Source organism: Balaenoptera borealis, assembly GCF_965194805.1.
Source record: "Balaenoptera borealis genome assembly, chromosome: 2".
Taxonomy (NCBI): Eukaryota; Metazoa; Chordata; class Mammalia; order Artiodactyla; family Balaenopteridae; genus Balaenoptera; species Balaenoptera borealis.
The window spans coordinates 85,854,079-85,869,937 of NC_138867.1; the positions used below are offsets into that span (position 1 = coordinate 85,854,079).

The 15,859-nt window shown below is 36.2% G+C and overlaps 1 pseudogene across 1 annotated transcript in view; it reads left to right on the forward strand.

Annotated features, from left to right (window-relative positions):
• LOC309622467 (acyl-protein thioesterase 1 pseudogene) overlaps window positions 1–15,859 on the forward strand; it is a 711,313-nt pseudogene that overhangs the window by 237,587 nt on the left and 457,867 nt on the right. The window lies entirely within an intron of this gene.

Sequence of the window (15,859 nt, forward strand, 5' to 3'; positions counted from 1 at the left end):
GATTTAAATGCTGATCTCCTTTAAAAAAATACCTTCACAGAAACATCCAGATGTATTTGACCAAACATCTGTGTACTCTGGCCTAGCCAAGCTGATACATAAAATTAAGCATCATACTTACGGAAGTTGAATTCTATTGATACATAACACAGCCTTGAAGAGACCATGTATGCCATGCATAAGAATCTCAGCAGTAATAGGTGGAGACAGATGATAATGATCAGAGGAACACACCTTGACTTTGGGGCTGCACAAGTCTTGTCATAACCCTTCTTGAGGGTATGGATAGAGCCTTGGAGATAAAAACCAAGATTAGATTTATCAGCTGCCTGGAAAGATGAAGGCTTAGAGTTTGCTTTAAGTTGATTCAAAGAAAATAAGGAAATGTGATTCATTTTCCATACTCAAGTTTGTGGACTAAGTGTTAAACATGATGCAGAATGCCAAAGATGGTAAGACTGGTTCACAAGTTAGGTTTTAATTTAATGAGAAAATACCCACTTACAAAGGCACAGGTAATATCTCTATTATTTGTGCTGACAGAATAAGGGTGTGTGGAGGTCTCTCTTATTGCTAATTCTAGTCAACTTTGGTTCTTTTTTCTGAGAATCAGAAAATAAGAATGATGATTCTCAGAGTTTTTTTCAGAGCTCTCATTACAACAAATATGCATTGATCATCACCTATTCATAAAACACTGGGCTAAGTAAGTGCTCAGGGCAACATAAAGAGATAATTTCTGCACTGAAGGAATTAGCACCTTAGGTGGGAGGTGAAAAAGCAGGCAGTGTAGCTATTTGCCACTTTGACTTTTAGGTCAGACCAATAGGGGTTACAATTCCCCACTTAAACTAATTACTAGCTTTATGTACTTGGGCAAGTAACTTGTTCTCTTTGAGACCATTTTCTGATCTGTAAAATGGTAATAATACCATGGATCTGCATGTTACACTGAGTTACTTTCTAAAGTAAAAGGTGGGGTGGTAATCCCATGTAATCAATATTATGCTTAAAAATATCCCATCACTTATGAAATACTGCACCCACAATTTTGTGTGTGTGTGTGTATATATATACACAGTACCTCTTACACACTAAAATTTAACAGTCACTAAACTGGGCTAAATGAAAGAATTAAAAGAAAGTCTGTAAGCAAATGTCTGGGCATTCAACCATTTGATTTTTTTAGATGACTATCAATCCCCAGTAAAAAATAGGAAGTTAGGTAGAGAATTTTTTTTTTAACATCTTTATTGGAGTATAATTGCTTTACAATTGTGTGTTACTTTCTGCTTTATAACAAAGTGAATCAGCTATACATATACATATATCCCCATATCTCCTCCCTCTTGCTTCTCCCTCCCACCCTCCCTATCCCACCCCTCTAGGTGGTCACAAAGCATGGAGCTGATCTCCCTGTGCTATGCGGCTGCTTAGGTAGAGAATTATTAAAGGTTCTGGTTGCTTCAAGGATTTTCTCCATACTAAGTCTTTTTAATTATATGTTTGTGCTTATAGATTTGTTTTTATTGTGAGAATTAAGTGAATATTGGAATAGCTACATTTTTTTTAAGGGGTTGAGGGAGAGGAGGTTTGTGAGGAATATGTTCTGAAGCAAGTTGAATTGCAACTTCAGTGTTATAGGACTGTTGTGCAGAGTAAATAAAATACTTAGGTGAATCACCTATTATCACACCTGACACAGGATAAACACTCAGATGCTAACGATTTTTTGTTATTTTAATTAATTTTTTGTTGTAGAAGTATCAATAATTTAATCATCACAAGGCTGGTTGGCAAGGTGATGTTTATAGCCCCAGTCAGCCTTAAATTCTCTGATCTTGAACATTTTTAATGTATAACACATGATCTATTTTGACAATCTATTTCCACACCTGTATAGAGTATTCTGAAAAAGGAAAAAATAACTCCTGGTTTGGAAGTCAGGAAAGACCTCATGGAAGAGGGAGTGTTTGAAGAACTTGAAGAACTAGTGGGGGACCCTTGAAGAACTAGTGATTCCTTGATGGATACAGAGAGTGATTTTGGTAGCCACCTTTTGTTGAAAAGTCACTCCTCTCCCCACTCTAACCCTTACCCACTTCTAGGAGTCAGAAACCTGACTCCAGACCAGGAGCTCGCTTCCGCAACTTTCCTTGCAGCTAGACATAGACATGTGATACAATCCTGGCCAATGAGCTGTAGGGTGGCTTCTAGGAGATCTTTCCTTCCTGATTATCGGAGAGGAAGGAGAAGGAGGGAGGGAGAGAGAAAGAAACTAGTTTTCCCCATGAGCACAAAAATAATAGAAAATATTTATGTAATGCTATTTGCCAGGTACTGTGTTAAGATTTTTACAGTTTTTCATATTGGAATATTAAATCTCCACTTTATATATATTGTCATTAAATCCTAGATACTATTTTTATCTCTATGTTATAGATGAAAAAACTAAAGCTCAGAGAACTTATGTACATTCTGAAGGTCATAAAACAGAAGTAGATTTTGAACTCAGTCTAATTCCAGTAGATATAGTCTTGACTATTTTGCTATGTAATGAATCCCAACAAATTGGTGATGATACAACTGAAAGAAGGAAAACACTAGCTCCTTGAAAATTTTTGTGACAGAAAATTAACCAAAACATGAAACTGAGTTCCTCTGCATTTATAGAATTTTGGAATATTTAAGGTCTTAGTTGTTTAGCTCACTGTTAGGTGGATTTTCTGTTACTTGCAAGCAATAAAAGATAATTTTGGGATTCCTTAGGTGGTACTGGTGGCAGTGTTGGAGTTAGAAATGAACATTTCAGGCAGGGAGAACAGCATGAACAAATTCAAGGATGGGCTGGGTTTAGAGGATAGCTATTAACCTCCATTTGCTGGACCAGAGTCCATGTGATAGAGCTGTAGGAAGTGAGTCCTGAAATACGGAAAGAGACCTAAGGTAACAACATCTTATTCCAATTTTCACTAATTTCAGGCAGAATTTCTCTTTAAGGTCATTGAACTTGGGAGCAATAAACTTAGAACATTGCTTTAAGAAAAGCAACCCGGTAATACAGAAGGTCTTTCTTCTAAGGGTATGGACAAAGTGACAATTACATTTCATAAATGTGGCCAGAAAGAAATTTGTATGCCATATGTAATTGAAGAATTATCTCTAGCCTTGAATTCTAGTTATAGCTTTGCAAATCTCTAAGAAAAAATTATGCCAGGAATATGTGCTACCCATTATGTTTGCATGGAGATGTTTGATTTCTCACTATTATCTCTTTAATCCATTGCAAAATGTTTTAGAGCAAAATTCTTCCATTATCAAGTCCTCAAATCATTTTTCTGAGAAACCATGTAATGTACTGCTTCATAGGTCCCCTGTCTAATGAAACACTACAGCAAAGGCTCTAAATCAAACCTATGCTTTTTACTTTTTTAGTAATAGTCCTCCTATTTTGCAGAGACTGAAGGACAGAGCACATGTATCATCAAGATTGGCTGTTTTCTTTTTAACATTGCTTCTCTTTTCCTGAACATTCTTTTAATGCCAGAGGCAGTGTAGTATAAGGAAAAAAGTATAGGATTTGATTTAAACAGAACTAATTTCTAATCTGGCTCTAACTTTTCTGTTATATGTCCTTGGATAAATTCTACTTAGGCACTCCAATCTTTAGTTTTCTTATTTATAAAATGGAAATAACTCTTCCCTTGTGAGGAATAAATGAGACAATATATGTGTTCAATAAATGCTAAACTTCTTTCCCTCTTTGCTGAATCATAATGAATAAGCATAGGTAATTATTAGGATATTTTGGAAAATATCCTTGTAATCTAAAACATCAGTTAGAATTATTTAGAAAAAAAAGGAATTGAGTCATTTTGAGACTCTTTAAATGTTATTTTCTACTATGGTTCAGCATCAAGTGTTTGCTTCTTTTGGAACTCTTTGTTCCTTTAAAATTCTTATATTACATTGATTTGAAGAAAGCTTAACGCAGAATTTTTGTTTGTAAAAGATAACTTTCTGGTGTACTCATCTGCTGCCAAGACAGCCACTATCAAATGGTAGCAAAATGGAAAACCAAATGAAACATGGAGGGCATTCATTGTGTTCCAACTGCACTGATTAGTTATTTGAAAAGCAAAGATGATTTTATCATAGATTCACAAGCAAATTCTTACTAAATTTGAATTTATGTCTATAGATGGATGATATCAAATTTTCACTTTGTTTTGACATAAAGCAACCATGATGCTTAACAGTGACCCACCTACAGGAGGATGATAAAGAAATGAGGCAGTTGATCAAATGAAAATCAGTCATTGAGTGAAATATAAATCTGATTTACTGTGATACTCACCTCTGGTTTGATTTGCATGAGTATCTCTGTGTCTGGAAATTCCAAATGTATCTACTGAAAGCAGATGCTTTAGCAGTTCTGAATTTAGGGATATTCTGAGCACAAAAGTTCAGGAACTAGGGAGACCCACAAGCAAAGGTATGAGATAAATAAATGTAAATGTACCCAGGAAAAATTTTCTCACTAATATACTATTTTCATAGGACTGATAACTTCTAAGAAGAGCAAAAAAATTAAAATAATCTTTGGAAATTTAAAGCAGTGTTGTAATTTCCTGCTAAATAAATGTTGATTTAATTTTGACATTGGGTATCTAAAATTGGTTTTGCCATGTGTCATTCAGAGCTGAATTTATCCCACAGAGGTTTAAGTAAATTGTTGGTAAATATAGTGTCAGTATAGTAATGATGATGGAAGGAAAATTATAAAAACCTATGCATTTCAAACTTTTAAAAATTATGTGGCACAATTATATTGCATATTCTGGATAGAGGGTTATAGTCCCATAAACATCCAAAAGGATTGTAGATGAAGTATTAAGATATAAAGAAAGCCTCTGAAAAGCATTTTTTTTTTGTTTTTTCTCACATGAGTTTTTTTAATTGAAGTATGGTTGATTTACAACGTTGTATTAGTTTCAGGTATATAGAAAAGTGATTCAGTTATATACATATATGTATACATATTTATGTATATATATATATAACTGAATCGCTTTTCTGTATATATATATAAAAAACTGGGCATCCTCATCTTGTTCCTGATCTTATAGGGAATGCTTTCAGCTTTTCACTGTTGATGATGTTGGCTGTGGGTTTGTCATATATGGCCTTTATTATGTTGAGGTGTTCCCTCTATGCCCAGTTTCTGGAGAATTTTTTTTTTTTTTTTTATAAATGGATGTTGAATTCTGTCAAAAACTTTTTCTGCATCTATTGAGATGATCATATGGTGTTTATTCTTCAATTTGTTAACGTGGTGTATTATATTGATTGATTTGCGGATATTGAAAAATCCTTGAATCGCTGGGATAAATCCCACTTAATCATGGCATTTGATCCATTTAATGCATTGTTGGATTTGGTTTACTAGTATTTTGTTGACGATTTTTGCATATGTGTTCATCAGTGCTATTGGCCTGTAATTTTCTTTTTTTGTGACATCTTTGTCTGATTTTGGTATCAGGGTGATGGTAGCCTCATAGAATGAGTTCAGGAGTGTTCTTTCCTTTGCGGTATTTTGGAGTAGTTTCAGAAGGATAGATGTTAACTCTTCTGTAAATGTTTGGTAGAATTCACCTGTGAAGCCATCTGGTCCTGGACTTTTTTTGTTTGTTGGGAGTTTTTAAATTACTGTTTCAATTTCAGTACTGGTAATTGGTCTGTTCGTATTTTCTATTTCTTCCTGGTTCAGTCCTGGGAGATTGTACCTTTCTAAGAATTTGTCTATTTATTCTAGGTTGTCCATTTTATTGCTGTATTGTTGCTTGCAGTAGTCTCTTATGATCCTTCGTATTTCTGTGGTGTCGGTTGTACCTTCTCCTTCATTTCTGATTATATTGATTTGAGCCCTTTCCCTTTTTTCTTGATGAGTCTGGTTAAAGGTTTATCTTTTCAAAGAACCAGCTTTTTCTTTCATTGATCTTTTCTATTGTTTTTTTTTTGGTTTTGTCTCTATTTCATTTATTTCAGCTCTGATCTTTATGAGTTCTTTCCTTCTACTAACTTTGGGTTTTGTTTGTTTCTTCTTTCTCTAGTTGCTTTAGGTGTAAGGTTAGGTTGTTTATTTGAGATTTTTCTTGTTTCCTGAGGTAAGCTTGTATTGCTATAAAGTTCCCTCTTAGAAATGCTTTTGCGGCATCCCAGAGGTGTTGGATTGTCGTGTTTTCATTTTCATTTGTCTCTAGGTGTTTTTTAATTTTCTCTGATGAAAATCATTTTAGATTCAGCAAATAACAGGGTTTGAAAAGGATTGTCTGATCCTACTCATTTCACAGAAGCAGAGACTGAGGCCCTAAAGTGAATTGTGTTAAATCACCACAATGCCAAGTGTTATAAAGATTGTCCAAATTAGGTAAGCAATCACTGTCATCAAATTATTTACATGTGAACATCAATTAGAGGGAGAAACTTGAAGGTAATGGTCTTTTCAAATGTAGTTTACACAGAAAAGAGAAGATATGAGAAGGTAAAAAGAGAAGGACAGATGGCAAAGAAGCATATGAAAAGATGCTTCACATCATATGTCATCAGAAAATGCAAATTAAAACAACAGCGATACCACTACACACCTATTAGAATGCCCAAAATTCAGAACACTGATAACACCAAATGCTGGAGAGGATGTGGGGCAACAGGAACTCTCATTCATTGCTGACGGGAATTCTGAATGGTTCAGCCACTTTGGAAGACAGTTTGGCAGTTCTTACAAACTAATCATACACTTTCCATGTGATTCAGCAATTGCACTCCTTGGTATTTCACCAAAAGAGCTGAAAACTTACGTTCACACTAAAACATGCACACAAATGTTTTTAGCAGCTTTATTCATAATTGCCAAAACATGCAAGCAACCATGAGTCCTTCAGTAGGTGAGTGGATAAACAAACTATGGTACATTCAGACAATGGAAAATTATTCAGCACTAAAAAGAAGTGAGCTATCAGGCCATGAAAAGATTTGGAAAAATCTTAAATGAATACTCTTAAGTGAAAGAAGCCAATTTGAAAAGGGTACATACTGTATGATTCCAATTATATGGTATCCTGGAAAAGGCAAAACTGTGGAGACAGTAAACCCAGGTTGCCAGGGGTTTGGGCAGGGGATGTGGCATGGAGGAAGGAAGGATGAACAGGCAGAGCACAGAGAATTTTTAGGGCAGTGAAACTACTGTGTATGATACTATAATAACAGATATATGTCATTATACATTTGTCCAAACTAGTAAAGTGTACAATACCAAGAGTGAACCCTAAAGTAAACTATGGACTTTCTGGAAGAATTAGAAAATAAAACAGACCAATCACAGGTAATGAAATTGAAACTGTAATTAAAAATCTTGCAACAAACAAAAATCCAGGACCAGATGGCTTCACAGGCGAATTCTATCAAACATTTAGAGGAGAGTTAACACCTATCCTTCTCAAACTTTTCCAAAAAATTGCTGAAGGAGGAACACTGCCAAACTTGGTCTATGAGGCTACCATCACCTTGATCCCAAAACCAGATAAAGATGTCACAAAAAAAGAAAACTACAGACCAATATCACTGATGAACATAGACGCAAAAATCCTCAACAAAATACTAGCAAACAAACTCCAGCAACACGTTACAAAGATCATACACCATGATCAAGTGGGATTTATCCCAGGGATACAGGATTCTTCAATATACACAAAACAGTCTATGTTTAATGCACTACATGCTGCTGGCTGCTGGAGGTGCAGTAGGAAAGTCTGGTGTGGCCAAAGCATCATGAGAAACTAGGAGTACAGTCATCCCCCTTTATCCTCAGTTTTGCTTTCTGGGGTTTCAGTTACCCACAGTCAACCTTGGTCTGAAAATATTAAATGGAAAATCCCAGAAATAAACGATTCATAAGTTTTAAATTTGGAGAGGTTCTGAGTAGTGTGATGAAATCTCACATTGTCCCATTCTGTCCCACCTGGACTGGGAATCATCCCTTTGTTCAGTGTGTCCACACTATATGCCACCCGCCTGTTAGTATAAGAAAAAACATAGTGTATGTATACATATATGTGTGTGTGTATATATATATGTATATGTATATAGTGTATATGTGTGTGTGTATGTGTATATATATAGGGTTTGCTACTATCTGTGGTTTCAAGCATCCACTGGGGGGTCTTAGAACGTATCCCCTGTGGATAAGGGGGGACTACTGTATAGATAAAGGTGAGGTCAAAGAGGGGCATTGGAGTCAGACCACTCAAGGCTTGTGAGCCATTAGAGGGATCTGAGATTTTACTCTACAAACTATGGAAATCCACTAGAGTATTTTCAGCTGGAAGTCATAAGATCTGACTTACCTACACCACCTTGATTTTTTCTTCCTAATGTTTGATATTCATAATTAGGAATTGCTTCTGAGGCCAGCTACCATCAACCTTCTAACTATGAAAATAGGTGAAGGGAGACAGGAGAGGGGTGTGGTTAGGAAATCTGGGGTTGAAGCTATACCATTCACTACTACATGAAAACACTCCTTCAGAGCACTGGGGAATGTGATACAACATCAATATTGACAGATGTCTGTGTCCTGCCAACACGGGAGAGCTAAGTGGGATATAGACACTACAGGTGCCTTGCTATTCAAAGTTGTCGGCATGTTGCCCTCAAATTCATTTCTTTTTGAAAAGATCATGTTTATTATTAGGGTGTCAAGACAGTATATCAAGGTCAAGTTATCAGTGAAAACACCCAACATCCCGCACAGGAGATTGAGGAGGAAAGTGGCAATTCTTTCTTGAGCGTGAGCACATGGAGCTTAGATCGATATTTGCTATGCACTTTGGGAAGAATGTGATGAATACATTGAAAGTTAACGGGAATTAAAAAAATAAAATGTTTATGACCCACAATCTTAAAAAAGAAGCTTTTAAAACATTTTTTTCAGCAGTTTGTATCATAGATTTTATAATCCCTTTAACATCTTGAAAATAGAAGAACTTTCACAGAGATTTAGTGACTTTCAAGTCAAGCAAATTAGTTGATGAAAGATCATACAGTATCTTTCCTGATGGGAAAGGCTGAGATGAATAAAGACCCTTAAGATCAAAACGCTAAAAAGATTAAGCCACTTGAGTTCCAATCAGCAAACTTTTCTGTAGGCAGAAGAGTATTTTCAGCAGTGTTCAATGAGGTTTTTTTAAAAAAATGATATCTGAATGATGAAGTGACTATGCTCCTGTTGCAATATGGGAAGAAAAGCTGATGGCACTTCTCTCCCTCATTATTTGCAGCACTTCCTTCAATACAGTTGGTGGTCTTGTTACAGGCAGAAGCGCCCACTCAGCATCTCCAGTATTAGATATTAGTACCAGTGTGAACACGTTTATTCCTGGGAGTAAACAGTCTTTTCCCTTTCTCCCTGGACTTTGATAGAATATCTTCTCACGAACATCTACGTGGGTTCTGTCCTTACTTCTCAAACCCTGTTTCTAGGTTGTCTGTTTGGTAAATGATCTTAGACTCTCCAGTGTGCCAGACACGTGCAGCTGTTCTTGTTTGATTGTCGACTTAACTATGAAATGTGCCTCCTGACACTTGCTTAATGCTGGTAGCTTTGGTGGAGTTGTTAATTAAGAAGGAGAGAAGGTGATTCTGTGTCATTAAAAATGCAGCAATATTTTCATTGTTTTAGTTCATTTCCCGCTCTTGGAGCTCTTGAAACTTTGCCCGTGAGTCTTCTGTGTGGAAATCTTGGGCATTTATTCCACCCTGGGAGTTCTTGGGCCTCTGTTATATTCATTTGACCCTGTTTCTCTTTGCTGTGATTTTATGTTTATAAGTTACTGTTTTTTTCCCTTTGTAGTAAGGCACAGGACCAGTTACTAGGGAAGAAGGGAGAATAAGGGGAAACAGAAATATGACTAAACTATCTTGTTTCCTTGGAGCACTGGGACAAACTGCCATAATTTGGAAGCATTTTGTGAATTTGCAAAGATCTTCAAGACCAACTATAGTTAAAAAAAAAAAAAAAAAGAGACCAACTATAATCTACCATGTTAATTTCTTATTGATTTTTAGCAATTTAAAATGCTTGAGGCTTAGCTTAGCATGCACTTCTGGGCTTTTTAAATTAGATCTGTATATACAAGTCTAAAGTGTTGATGGAACTTTTGTGACTTGTTTTAAGATTTAGGAGAAAGAAAAAGGAAGAAGCACTTTATCCTTTTATTTGGTAGTTATTTTCTTTATGGAGATCGAGGTGAATACAAGGGGAATGTTTATTGCGAAGATATTTTGAGTATTTTTAAACCTCTTTGTAATACTGGGCTTTGATGCCATTCCACTCTGTTAGATCATGACCTTTTCGTTATCCAGTGTTAAAGTAAACTTGATGAAATAAGAAAAAGGTTAAGATTTTATGTTGTTTTAGAAGGAATGTATGTATTTTCCACTTAATTTTCTATGCTGATAATTTAGTTACTAAGAGGCCCATAAATTCTCCTTTTATAAACTGGAAAATTATAGGATGATTTACTGAGGACAATACATGTGGAACAACATCTAAAGGTTTAATAATCTCTACTTCTCAGTGAGAAATATGGTTTAACATCCATCTCAACCTGGATAATTTTGCTTTCTGTATCAATAAGACATGTCTCATCTTTGTTTCCACTCTCATCATTTTTCTCTGGGATTAATTCAGAACCTCCCTGACTTGTCTCTTCATCTTCGTTCTCATACACCACCACCTAGCTCACTGTGCATTTCAGTAGAAAGCCTGCTGCACTTTGGTAAAGGCTTGGCTCTCTGTCTGGTTTATGCCACCAAATAACATTATGATTTTGGGTGAATTATTTTGCTAATAATCTCTCCTCTACATGCCTCACAGTGTTTTGTAATGGGGGCATGAGATAAGATACAGTGAGGTGCTTTTTAATGATAAAGTGCTATATAAGTATATATAAAAGGCAGCATTATTCCTGAAGGACAGCCCGTATTATGTCATTCCCTTACTCAAAAAAATCTTCAGTGATTCCCTATTACTTAAATAATCAATTCAAACTTCTCCTATAATTCAAGGACTCTAATCTCCCAGCTTAATATAGTCCTTACTTACCTTTCTGATCCTATTTCCCTCCTCTCTCTCTCATGCTCTCTTGATTCCAATGATGTTTTCCAAATTCTAAGCTTTTACACATTAATTCCTCTACGTAGAATTTCTTTCCCCAAATATTCAAATTACTGTTCATTCATGAGCTCTTTCATGACATCCTTCTTCTACATATGGAAGCAATCTCTCTTATATCTGAAAAACAATATCTGTTTTTCTTTATTTCATCACTTTCTACCTTATTTATGGGCAGGCCTTATCTCCTGTACTATACATTCCTGAAGGGATTCTTCATATCTCCAAATGCCTAGAACTTCTCATTGCACATTCTATCTGCTCTATAAATACTTGAATAACTATTAAAAAAAAAGCCTATTGTTTTTCTTTTAAAAAATCTTTTTTCAGCTTCACTGAGGTATAATTGACAAAGAAAATTGTAAGATATTTAATGTGTACAATATGATGATTTGATGTGCATATACATTTACTTTGTGAAGAATCCCCCCATTGAGTTCATTAACACATCCATCACATCACATATTTACCCTTTTTTGTGTGTGAGAGAAATTTTAAGTTCTATTATCTTATCAAAGTTCGGTTGTATAATACAGTGCTATCAACTATAGTCACCATGTTATACATTAGATCCTTAGACCTTATGTTATAACTGAAAGTTTGTACCTCTCTAGCAACATCCCCCTGTTCCCCCCATCCTCAACCCCTGGCCCTGTCATCTTTAACTGGAAGTTTGTACCCCTGTAGCAGTACCCTTCTAGCAACCTTCCCCTATTTCCCCCATCCCCAACCCCTGGCAATTACTCTTCTACTCTGTTTCTATGAGTTTGACTTTTTTTTTTAAGATTCTACATACAAGTGATACCATGCAGTATTTGTCTTTCTCTGTCTGGCTTATTTCATTCAGCATAATGCCCTCCGTTTTTATCTATATTGTCATAAATGATAGGATTTCCTTTTTTTAAAAGGCTGAATAATATTCCAGTGTGCATTGTGTGTGTGTGTGTGTATGAACATTTTCTTGATCTATTCAGCTTTTGACAGAAACTTAGTTGGTTTCCATACCTTGGCTATTTGAGTAATGCTGCAGTGAACATAGAAATACAGATATCTGTGCAAAATAATTTTTCAATTCCCTTTGGGTATATACCCAGAAGTGGGATTGCTGGATCTTGTGGTAGTTCTATTTTTAATTTTTTGAGGAATCTCTGTACTATTTTCCATAGTGACTGTACTAGTTTGCATTCCCACCAACAGTGTACCAGGTTTCCCTTTTCTCTACATCCTTGCCAACATTTATCTCTTATATTTTTAAAATAGCTATCCCAACAGGTATGAGGTGATATCTTACTGTGGCTTTAACTTGTGTTTCCCTGATGATTAGTGATGCTGAACACCTTTTCATATACATGTTGCCATTTGTATGTCTTCTTTGGAAAAATGTCTATTCAGGTCCTTTGCCCATGTATTAATTGGGTTATTTGCTTCTTTGCTGTTGAGTTGTATGAGTTTCTTGTGTGTCTTGTGTATTAACCTCTTATCGGATATGTGGTTTGCAAAAAATTCTCCCATTTCATAGGTTGCCTTTTCATTTTGTCAATGGTTTCCTTTGCTGAGAAGAAGCTTTTAAATTTTGATTTAGTCCAACTTGCTTATTTTTGCTTTTGTTGCCTTTGTTTTTGGTGTCAAACAAACAAAAAAAATCATTGCCAAGACCAATGCCCAAGGAGCTAACCCCTATGTTTTCTTCTAGGAGTTTTATGGTTTCAGGTCTTACATTCAAGTTTTTAATCTATTTTGACTTGATTTTTGTGTATAGTGTAAGATAGTGGTTCAGTTTCATTCTTTTGTATGTGGCAATCCAATTTTCCCATCATCATTTATTTAAAAGACTATCCTTTCCACACCGTATATTCTTGGCTTTGTCGTAAATTAATTGAACATAAATATGTGGGTTTGTTTCTGGGCTTGTATTCTGTTCCATTGGTCTACATGTCTGTTTTTATGCCAGTACCATAGTTTTGATTACTATAGCTTTGTAATATAGTTTGAAGTCAAGCAGTGTGATGTCTCCAGCTTTGTTCTTCTGTCTCAAGGTTGCTTTGGCTCTTAGGGTCCTTTTTGGTTCCTTACAAATTTTAGGATTGTTTTGTCTATTTCTGTGAAAAATGTCATTAGGATTTTGATAGGGATTTCATTGAATCTGTAGATTACTTTGGATAATATGAACATTTTAACAATATTGATTATTTTAATCCATGAGCATGAAATGTCTGTCCATTTATTTGTGTCTTCTTCAATTTCTTTCATCAATGTCTTTTACTTTTCAGTGTATAGATCTTTCATTTCCTTGGTTAAATTTATTCCTAAGTATTTTACTCTTTTTGATGCTATAGTAGATGGGATTGTTTTCTTAATTTCTCTTTCTGAAAGAGAATTTTTTTTTTTATTCCCTGAATTCCTTTTAAGAAGTTTTTGTGCTTAATAGATCTTAAAAAAAAAAAAATCTGTTACTATGATGATGGTGGCAAGTATGTACAAATAGCAGAAATGTGCACGTTTAATTAGATGTCAACCTTCATTTTTTATTGACAGTTAGATACTAAGCAAATATTTCATTAAAAACTACTCTTTCTCTCTGTGTAGAGATTTTTCATTGAAGGTTATCAATTTCCTCTGACAATCCCCTCAAGTTAGTGATTTCTCTTGCTTGGACTTTGACTCTCAGGGACAAGATGCTGGAATGTTGGAAGTAAGAGATGAAGAATAAGAGAGAAACATATCTAGCTTGTTATTTGCTTTATCCCTTGGCCGTATTAGAGATAACATGTATATGTTTGCGGGGGGTGGGAATGAGGGTGTCCCAGGAAAAGTGGGCAAAGGACAGATCTTTAGAACTCATTTGGGAAAATGTTACACTTCATTTGATCGTTTTTTTTTCTTAATTTATTTTTGGCTACGTTGGGTGTTCGTTGCTGCACACACACTTTCTCTAGTTGTGGCGAGCAGGGCCTACTCTTTGTTGCAGTGCGTGGGCTTCTCACTGTGGTGACTTCTCTTTTTGTGGAGCACGGGCTCTAGACGCACGGGCTTCAGTAGTTGCAGCACGCAGGCTCAGTAGTTGCAGCATGCGGGCCCTAGAGTGCACGGGCTCAGTAGTTGTGGCGCATGGGCTCAGTAGTTGTGGCTTGCGAGCTCTAGAGCACAGGCTCAGTAGTTGTGGCCCACAGGCTTAGTTGCTCTGTGGAATGTGGGATCTTCCCAGACCAGGGATCGAACCTGTGTCCTCTGCATTGGATGGTGGATTCTTAACCACTGCTCCACCAGGGAAGTCCACTTCATTTGATCTTACTGACAGTTCAAAGTATTTAATAGCCATTATATCGTTTATGTATTTGGTGGGACATGAAGTTCTTTTATTTCATTAAAGAATCGAATCTAATATGGAAGTGTTACACCATTCCTAAAAGACAATATAAATGAAGGGAAGAGTCAGATTCACTAAATGGAACATTTTCTACAAGTTCAGTCTGTACTTGTTGAATGTGAGTGTTTCAGTTACTATAGTTGTATAATATTGAATAAAACATCCCCAAACTTAGTAGCACAAAACATCATTTATTATATTCACAGATTCTGTGGGCTTGTCCCTGCTTCACAATATCTATGGCCTCAGCTAGAAGATTTGAAGTCTGTGGCTGGAATTATTTGACGGTTTCTTTGGGCATCTCTCTCTGTCTCTGTAGTCTCTCTGTGTGAACTTGCCAGATTTGTGGCAAGACTTCAGGGAGGCTGGATGTATTACAAATTGGCAGAGTGCTCCCAAGGCTCATGCCCAGAAAAAGAGAGGGAAAGCCAGTGAAAGCTGAATTACCTCTTTTGACCTAGTCTCAGAAGTCACACAGCATCTCTTCTTTTTTTTTTTTTTAATTTATTTATTTTTTTGGCTGTGTTGGGTCTTAGTTTCTGTGCAAGGGCTTTCTCTAGTTGCGGCAAGCGGGGGCCACTCTTCATCGCGGTGCGCGGGCCTCTCACTATTGCGGCCTCTCTTGTTGCGGAGCACAGGCTCCAGACGCGCAGGCTCAGTAATTGTGGCTCACGGGCCTAGTTGCTCCGCGCCATGTGGGATCTTCCCAGACCAGGGCTCGAACCCGTGTCCCCTGCATTGGCAGGCAGACTCTCAACCACTGCGCCACCAGGGAAGCCCAGCATCTCTTCTTGTATTGTTTGTCGAGGTAATCACAGTGTCCCACTCAATTTCAGTAGGAGGGTAATAGACCACACCTTTTGGTGGGAGAGAGGCAAGCATCTGGGAGAGTATGTGGGACCAGAAATCTTAGCATGGCTATTTTTGGAAAATACTGCAGTGCATGTCTTGAAATTTCAACTTAAACTCTGGTTTAGGATTATAAAACTTAACATAAATTACAGTACTAAGTCTAGGGTTGAGAGTCTAAGTCTATTTCAGATACTACTGTTCTAGATTTATTGTTACTTTTTGAAGGAACTGGGATTTTTTAGTTTTTCTTGGTAAGTTGCCCCAGCAAATAGACTTGAAAGCAAAAAACAAAATTAAATGGACATATATAAACAAGTATATGCTCCTGCAGTAGTTTCTGGAGAAGTAATGACCATTTTGAAATAATTAGAATTTCAAATTGTGTAAATTGGTTTCATTTTGCTGAC